Raw genomic sequence first — 10060 nt, forward strand, 5'->3', positions numbered from 1 at the left:
CATAACATTAAAAAATCATCTTCAATGAAATTGGCATGGATTTATTGTTTATCAAGTGATTGTTAATAATAAAAAATAATCTTCAATAAAGTTGGCATAGATTGATTGTTTATCAAGACTTGACCGTTGATGTTATGGGCTACCACACCTCCAAGAGGGAACTCAATACATTCACCTACTAAGGGAAGAGCAATAGAACACAACAGTTGTAGGGCACTTACCAATGCTTCGAACTTGTGTCCCTTGAGGCCTCCAAGCTCACTTAAGAAGCTCCACCTCCACGTTGTGATCGTAGAGTCGCTCGCACCATCACATAAGGCAATCACACTCTCTCACTCTCCAACCACCACAAGCATGCAACATACAAGTATAGAAGAGGCACAAGTACTGGAATGCTCTCTCTCAATCTCTCTCTCAAGACACAACAAGAGCTCTCAAGCACAAAGGGGGATTGTGTCCATTCATTATGAGAAAATGCCTTGTATACAATTGGCCCTTATTCACACTTGGGCACCCAAAACTTATTTAACTAAGGCCTTGGGTGGCCAAAATCTCAAAATGTACAACTTTATAGTGCCTTTGCATGACACTTATTAATGTCCTCAAATGGAGGAGCATACTTGTTAATCCAAAATGATTAACATCCCCCCCTACCTGATGTAGGTTTTGTCCTTAGAACCTTTTATCGAGATCAAAAAACCTGGTCGCCGAATGCATGATAGTGGAAGTTACAGCGTGATTGAAGCTTTTTTAGGGTTCTTCGGAATGCCGAGTGTGATCTCTAGAACCCGGTGTCGACCATGTCCTCAAATGTGACATGCATATAGGTAGGAAGGCACCTTAGGCAATGATAATACAACGTCATGCCTCTGTCTGAGGGTCCTTGATTCATGTCAAACTGTAGCTTCTCAGCATCTTACCCATCATAGCATTCCTTGGGTTGATCGATCAGGACCATGAGCAACTTTAAGAATCAAATGTTGGCAACTATTACCGGGTACATTTGTTCAAAATGCAAAACTTTGATCGAAATGCAAAGACATTGTTTGCCCAAGTCATTCAATTGATTACAATCAATGTTTAAATACATGAAAGAAAATAAAACACAAAGAAGGGCCCAAGCTCCCACCTCAACACGTAGGTGTCGATTGAACTTGAAGAAGTGATGAGGAAGGTGATGCAAGGAAGGCTCGATTGCGTTTGTGCACAGGATGATCCACAATTGCAAAATGACAGAAAAAGGAAAGAATTTCAAATTTATGGCACAGCCGTCGAACTGGGCGGTCTCCTTAATGAAGAATGCCACATGTCTTTTTACGATTGGTCTAGAACAAGGAACCGTTTCATGGCGTAAAGCATTTTGGACCAGCTCACGGCGTGACCTTTTAAGATCAGTTCACAGCGTGAAGCATTTTGGATTAGTTCAAGGCGTGAACCTTTTTGGATCATGTGTGTGCAAGATTGATACCCTATATTTCTCTTCATGCTCAGACATTAAAACATGCATTTAAAGGAGTGAATGATACCCAATTTTACCTTGTATCCATTTTGTGACTAATGGATACCTTCATCTTTTTATTGCCATGGAAACCAAGGTGGTGCTTTGGCACTTTTGGGTAGGTGTTGTTTGCAGGCATTTTAACTCCATGTGGGAGTGCTTGATTCTTCCCTCCACCCAATTGAACAGTGTTTCTACTAAGTCTTGTGGATTGGGGCTTGTATCAATTTCCATTTATTGAACCTTCTTTTTTCTCCTTTCAAGGTCCTTGTCTAGCTCCTTGATCAAGGTGGTTATAGGTATTGGTTTGGTTATATTTAACCCATCTTGTTGGGTTGGCTTCTTCCTCCACAACATCAATGTTTGTGCACTCTTAGCATTGGTTTTAGTTGGGAGTTGGTTCTGAATGCCTTTACTACCCTTTCCTTTGTATTCGGAGGTGTTTGCAACGGTGACCATTGGGTGGAGTTTGGGCACCCATACTATTGTATTGCCTTGGTAGTAACCTTGTGCCATTAGCAAGTCCTTTCAAACCCATTGCTTACGAATGCTTTGTGAAGTGTTTTTTGTTTGGAGTACCGCCAACTTACCTATGAAGACCATTTATGTCCCTTGTCTCCCTTTTGAACCCTTCTTATTGATTCCTTATTGACCCCCTTCTCATCCTTGTAGAGCTGGATTCCAAGTTAACCCTTAGGCACCCAATGATGTATACCTTGTGACTTGGGATGCTTTTTGCGTAGGGATTGCAGAATTGCTGCCTTTTTTGCTTCATGAATTGATGTCACCGTGTTTGGTTTTTCTATCTCCTCAATCATGGCCTGCTTCCCTGTGTTTATCGAGCTCCATAAGGGTACAAAAATGACATTATTTCCCTTGTTCCAATAGTGATGTCCTCTTCTCCCATTAGATATTACAGTCGCTGGCACAAATCCAGGATCGTCCTCCTCCATGGAACCTACAGCATGATAAGCACCTTCCCAACCAAGGAATTATTTCTGATGGAAACATTAACAATTAAAAATCTCTCAGTTTTTGTAGTTGTCAAGTGCACACTGCGTACTTATGCATTGGTGGTTTCAAGGTGCAATTTATCCCAAGGCTACCCATGTCTCATATGATATCAGGTTATGACTTGATCCTGTATCTATCAATGCAGTGCTCATTGTATGACATTTAGTTGTAGAGAGTCCCACACTGAGTCATGCTGGCTCAATGTTTAGTTCCTCTTCATCTAGGAGAGTTAGTGAAGCCATGTTCAAGTGCAACACTGCGTAGTCAAGTGCACACTGCGTACTTATGCATTGGTGGTTTCAAGGTGTAGTTTATCCCAAGGCTACCCATGTCTCATATGATATCACGTTATGACTTGATCCTGTATCTATCAATGCAGTGCTCATTGTATGACATTTAGCTGTAGAGAGTCCCACACTGAGTCATGCTGGCTCAATGTTTAGTTCCTCTTCATCTAGGAGAGTTAGTGAAGCCATGTTCACGTGCAACATTCTCTTCTAGAGTATCTATTTGGCTTTGGCCTCCCTTTCCTTAGCCTCTTCTTGAGCTTGCTGGATGTTTTCTTTTGTGATATCCTTCCATTATTTTAAAATATGTTCTTGCAAGATCATTTCTTGGGTCAGTGGTCCAAAATATTTTTTAAGTTTGCTCCCATTGATGTAACCCTCCATCTGTACGGCCATTGTGTCAATTCTAACCGACCCCTGAGGTGTGATCTTGGACACTCGGAAGGGTCCTAGGCCTTTGTACTTGAGTTTCTTTTTTCTGGTTCTCCCCACACCATACATGAGGACAAGGTTCCTCGTTTCTAGTTCTTTTTTAAGTTATTGTCAAACCAATGTTTTCTTTGTAGTTTTTTTTACCATAAGTCATGCGATGCAATTAGTCTGGTCTCATCAAGCTTCTCTAAATCGATTAGCCTTTTAGCTAATGCATTTTGTCAAATGTTCTTACACCACAATTCTTAAGCTTGGAACTAGGTATTCCATAGGCATTACTGCCTCAACACCATAAGCTAGACAGAAGGGAGTGTATTCCGTCGCTACCTTATATGATGTTCGGTATGCCCATAAGGCTACTGTTAGCTTATGCTCCCAGTCCATTTGACTTGCTTCCACCAATGTTTTTGTCAAGATAGTACACAAAATCTTGTTTGTACTCTCTACTTAACCATTAGCTTGTGGATAATAAGGTGATGACTTCCGGTGGACTACTAGGAATCCAGCAAGTAAGTGATCAATCACCTCATTAATGAAATGTGAACCGCAATCACTGACCAACTCTAAAATCTCGAGATAATTTTCTCATATAAGAATTTTGTTGTTGTTCGTGCATCAGCTCGCTTAAGAGGCTCTTGCTTCTGCCTATTTTGTGAAATAGTCTGTGGCCACAATTACATATCGGGCTTGTGTGAACGGATGCGACACTGGACTAATAGATCCAAAAAAATCAATCCCCCATTTCTCGAAAGTTTATCTGACAATAACAGGGGTGAGTGGCATCCTGTCCCTTTGTTTGCGGGATAGCAAATCGCTGACATTCCTTGCACCTTTTGACAAACTCTATGGCATCCCTAAACAACGTAGGCCACCATAGTCCTACTTGAAGTACCTTGCAAGCCATAATCTCTCCGGCACAATGTCCTCCGGCTAGTATCGAACGAACTCATCTTCTCTTATGCATCTTCTTAAGACATTGTCCTTACCTAGCTTATATAGTTCTCCTGCAATTAATTGATAAGGTGCAGCAAGCTTGATAAGCCATTGCATTTTATCTTTGTTCAAGGGTCTTTCTTGCGGAAAACCATAAGCTAGATAATCGGATATCTCCTTGCTCCATTCGGGCACCATGTCCAATTTGAACAAACAAGCATCAGGGAGGTCATATGAACAACAGTTGGTGCTGGTTCCCCATTTGGAATTCTTGGCATATGATCGGCCAACACATGTTGTGCGCCCTTTCTCACCGTAATTGCAAAGTCAAATTCCAATAGTAATAGCAACCAGTGTGTGATTCTTCCCGTGGTGGTGGGTGCAAGGCTTGTTCATCACCAAATATAATAAGGCTTGATGGTCTACAAAGAACATGAATTTGTTGGCCAATAGGTAATGTCGATACTTCTTGACTGCATAAACCATGGCCCCAATAGGTAATGTCGATACTTCTTGACTGCATAAACCATGGCCCCAATAGGTAATGTCGATACTTCTTGACTGCATAAACCATGGCCAACCCTTCTTGCTCTATGGTAGTGTAATTCACCTCTGCATCATCTAGTGAAGCAAACTGGATAGTCCAATTTGAACTCACCAGGCTGTGCTAGTATGTATCCAATAGCAAACTTCAATGCATCGATATACACATGAAATGTAAGGTCCCAATTGGGTGGTCTTAGAATTGGCACGCTAGCCAATGCCTGCTTCAACCGATCATATGCTTCTTGGCATTCCTCAATCCATTCAAAGACAATGAGTAGCTTGTATAATGGCCTGGCGATTTCAACGTAGAAGATTATGAAGCAGCGGTAATACCTAACGTGGCCCATAAATCTTTGCACACCTTTGTAACTAGTGGGTGGTGGAAGTTCCAAGATCAACTTGACCTTGCTGTCATCCGTGGATATACCGTTCTTAGAGATAATGAGTCCTAATATCACACCGTGTTTGATCCAAAATTGGCACTTTAAAGGGTTCAGGGATATACGATATAATCGACATCGCTTAAACACCTTCCTTAAGCAAGCCAGATGGTCTGCCCATCGAGAGTGTGCACATACATCATCAGTGAATACCTCCAACCACTTCTGCAACTAGTCTTTGAAGGCTGTGCACATTAATCATTGGAATGTTGCTAGGGCATTGGTGAGACCGAAAGGCACGACTTTGTAATAAGCAAACATTGTATTGAAGGCAGGACTTTGTAATAAGCAAACATCCCCCACATTGAAGGCTGTCTTATGCTGGTCTTCTAGTGTTACTACAGACACCTGATTGTAGCCTAAAAATTCATCCAAGAAGCTGTAAGCTTCTTCACCAGTCACTCTCTCCAAAACGTGTTCCATATAGGGAAATGGATAATGGTCTTTCCTAGTAGCTACGTTGACCTTTTTAAGATCGACACATACCCTAAGTTTCCCATTCTTTTTTGGCACTATTTACGATTGGTGACAACCAATCCATATGTTCTATCTCATAGATGAAATCCATAGCAATGAGTTTATCAATTTCCTCCTTTACAATTGCCGTATATTTAGGATTCATCTGGTATGGTTTTTTCCTGGTTGGTCTTAATCCTTCCATGATTGGGATCATATGTTGCACCACTTCAGGTGGTACACCCTTCATCTCATTGTAGTTCCATAGCAAAACAATCCTTAAACTCCTTAAAGAGAGTAATGAGCTCATTTTCTTCAATCGAAGTCAAGTCCTTAGTGATATAAACAAGTTTGGCTTCCTCCCTTGGTCCCACGATATCAACTTCCTTGACTTCAGCGGGGCCATCATATGATGTGGACAGCCCATCTTCCTTAAATCTTTTTGTCGTCAGTCAAACCACCTTTTGTTCATCAATTGTGTAGGTTTTGAAATGGTCTGGAACTAAAAGCAAGTTTGGTTTATCCTCATTCTCACTTTTTGTTTTAGCCATAACTTTGCTGGCCTCTCGCTCAGCTTCTGCCAAGGATTTGTTTTGTTTTTGGCGCCCAGCTTTCATAAGCTTAGGCATTTCTAGTTCTTGAAGGATGACTTTCTCCTTATGTTTCCCTTCAAGTGATATCTTAATTCCTCACCCCAATCCTTAGAAAACTCATCGTGTACCTTAGTGGCTTCGAGGTATCTCAGCCACCACTGGGCATCCGCCGTGGGTTTTCTTTATAGTAAGGCATTTCATCGAGCAATATATCATTTCTGCTTTAGCCATCTTCTAAGGCGTTGGGCGCTGGTACGGCCTTGTGATCCAATCCCTTCTATGCTAGAGACCTTCTCTTTTGATTCCTCAATCATCAAACGCCACAACTGACCATACAGACAGAGGTAGTGGCAACAGTTCCAGATTCCACATATTGGGTTCCTCGAGGTTGCATCACATCTATGGTAGCTAGCATATACATCCAATTTTCATTGAAATATGGAGGAGGAAGTGATGCATACATTTACATTTCCTCTTCCTCTTTGGAATTTTCCACCGTGGGTTGGCATATTTATATGGATGTGGTCCGTTCGGTTGTGACTGAATCATTACCGAACAGTTGCCCTTCCATGGGGTGTGCTCTCCATGTTCTCAGATCTATCTTTAAAATTTGTGAATCCCTACGCACACACATGATCTAATGCCCAATCGTACACCAATTTGGACTCAAAAGAAGGTATGGTTATGTGAATTTTGTGGACCATTAGATCAAGATTTGGATCAAGGAGCTAAAGCAGAGAGATCCTCATAGGGGGAGAGAGAGAGAGAGAGAGAGAGAGAGAGAGAGAGAGAGGGAGTGAGTGAGAGAGAGAGAGTGAGTGAGCGAGACTGTAAAACTTTGTTGTGTTGCAGGTTTAACACAAATCCGTTTTTCTAAGTAGAAAATGATATTTTTGATATACAAATATACTAACATGGAGTTTTTCATCAATAAATTACATTTATGAGAAAATTTAAAAAATAATAATTTTTGGGGTCCCCACAATTTCGGGATCTCATGGATGTAGTGGTTCGTGAGACAGTTAGTTATGTTTATGGGGTTGTGAGGACCTGACAGTTAGTTATGGATGTACTAGCTCTTGATAGGCTTCTGACGTGACCCTTGAATTACAAGCTTTTTGGAGGGAAAAATTTATTTTCATCATACATATTGGTTGGGTGGTGTTTTTTCTACCTCAAAATGTAAAAAAATAAAAATAAATAAAAATAAATCACTTTTTGGGGCCCACCTAAATACGAGAATGTTTTGCTGATGTGGAAGGGAGATATGGTGGGAGTTAATGAGAAAGGAGATTTTAAACTAACAAGAAAGATTCAATTTGTAGAGAGTGAAGATAAAAAATTCAAAAAGTAAGAGAGTGAACATTCAATTTGTAGAGAGTGAAGATAAAAAATTCAAAAAGTATGAGAAAGTATGAGAAAAGTCAAAAAGTAAGAGAGAGAGAGAGAGCATAGGCCTTGACTTGTCGAGGACAACACCCACTACACACCATCTTCACCCGCGTCCCAACCATGCCGCTATGACGTGAAGTAGTTCGACGGACTTATAGTAGGGGTCTAAGCAGACCACGCGGGGGGGGGGGGGGGTCGATAGGAGAAAGACAGGTGGAAGAGTTGGAAGGAACACAGACGGGGGAGGTGGATAGGAGAAAGAGTTGGAAGGAACGGAGCTTCATTCGCAAAACGGAGAGCCTCCTATCCCAACTACAGTTCCATGAATATACCCTCACTAAGGGCGACGTCGCCCTTAGTGAGGGGCTAAGACACCCGCCCCTCTCTCTCTCTCTCTCTCTCTCTCTCTCTCTAGTAGTTTGGGTACTATGCTTTCTAGATCCATTTTTATTATCAACTTTAATGTTGAAAAACAGTAAATATATTATAGTAATATGCCAATGTACTAAATATTTGGATGATAAAAGGAATTGATAAATGCCACATCCATTTCTTCTGTGTAGCCCACAACCTCTCTATTTACTTTCACTATCATGAGAAGGTTATATAACCAATCAAGAAAAATGTCCTTGAGCCCAATACTCTTCCCAAATAGGGAACATTCTTTTCATCCTTTTAAATATAACTTTAGCATGAAATCAATCTCATGTAAAATATTTCATCTCTCATCTCATATCAAGTTTTTCTCCCTCCTCCACCCCCCTCTCCCATTCTTTATCTTTTTCCCAGCTTTTTCCCTTCCGCTAATTGCCTTTCCATGTTATTTTCCTTGTGGCTCCCCCACACCATCAACATGGCCAAAAAGTGATGTATACACACACACACACACTAATATATATACACGCACACACTAATATATATGTACATACATGCACACACACACACACACATATATATACACACACACACTAATATATATGTACATACACGCACGCGCACACACACACACACACACAAATACACATGCACACAGTACCCGAGGGGCGAGGATACACACACACACACGCACATACGTGCACATGCGCACACACAAACACATAGACACACACACGTAAAAATATGCACATACACACACACACACACACACACACACACACACACTATCCTAGGGGCAAGGGGGGCACACACACACACAAATAGGCACACCTGAGGGGGAAGAGATGGTTTTTTTGGGGGGGGGGGTCTAGGAGGGCAGGAAGCGCAAGGTTAGGAAAAGAGGGGGGCCACACACACAAATACACACCGAGGGGGAAGGGGGAGCATAGGAGGGAGGGAAGACACACACACTCCCACTACCGGAGGGGGAAGAGAGTGGGGTGAAAGGGGGGGGACACACACAGTCACACTACCCGCCGAGGGGGAAGAGAGTGGGGTGAAAGGGGGGGGGACACACACACAGTCACACTACCCGAGGGAGAAGAGAGTGGGGTGAAAGGGGGGGGGGGACACACACACAGTCACACTACCCGAGGGGGAAGAGAGTTGGGTGGGCGACATGGGACCTCAAGGAGGAGGGGGCTCCAAAAATGACACTTTTTTTTTGTTAGAGAGAGGGGCTTTGTGGTTAGGGGGTGGGGGGGATCTAGGAGGGAGGGAAGCGCAAGGTTGGGAAGAGAGTGGAGAAGAGGTGGGCACACACAATATATATATACATACATATATAATATAATATAATATAATATATACATACATACACACACATACATACATACATACATGCATGCATGCATTAACATGCAAAAGGATAATAAAGAGCAGGTAATGTCATGTAAACACAAAAATATAAATGCTGAAAATAAACTCACATGCAATGCTATGCAAAGACGTGAAAATGAGGTGAGAGAGACGAGGTGAAAGAGAGATTAGGGGACAAAGGGAGGGAGAAGGGTTGAAGGGTTGAAGATGAGCATGAGAGAAGGAAGAAGAGAGTATGCATAGGGAGGGTGGGAGAGAGAGAGAGAGAGAGAGAGAGAGAGAGAGAGAGAGAGAAGAGGGTGGGAGAAGGAGAGAGAGGGAGGATGGGAGAGAGAAAGGGAGGGAGGGAGAGGGAAATGAAGGAGAGAGAGGGGGGGAGGAGGGAAGAGGGGGGGAGAAGGAGAGCGAGGGAGGGCGGGAGAGTAAAAGGGAGGGCGGGAGAGGGAAATTAAGGAGAGAGAGAGAGAGAGAGAGAGAGAGAGAGAGAGAGAGAGAGAGAGAGAGAGAGAGAGAGAGAGAGAGAGAGAGAGCGAAAAAGAAAGGGAAGAGGGTGGGAGAGGGGAAAGAGAGAGAGGGGAAAGAGAGAGAGAGAGAGAGAGAGAGAGAGAGAGAGAGAGGGTGGGAAAGTCATCACATGAAGGTATCTAATATGACTTTAAGTAAGAAAGGGTGAGAAGGAGGGAAGGAGAGATTATGCATAGGAAGAGTGGGAGA

This window comes from Cibotium barometz, chromosome 49 (genome assembly GCF_041138505.1).
Source record: "Cibotium barometz isolate CiBa-2024 chromosome 49, ASM4113850v1, whole genome shotgun sequence".
Taxonomy (NCBI): domain Eukaryota; kingdom Viridiplantae; phylum Streptophyta; class Polypodiopsida; order Cyatheales; family Cibotiaceae; genus Cibotium; species Cibotium barometz.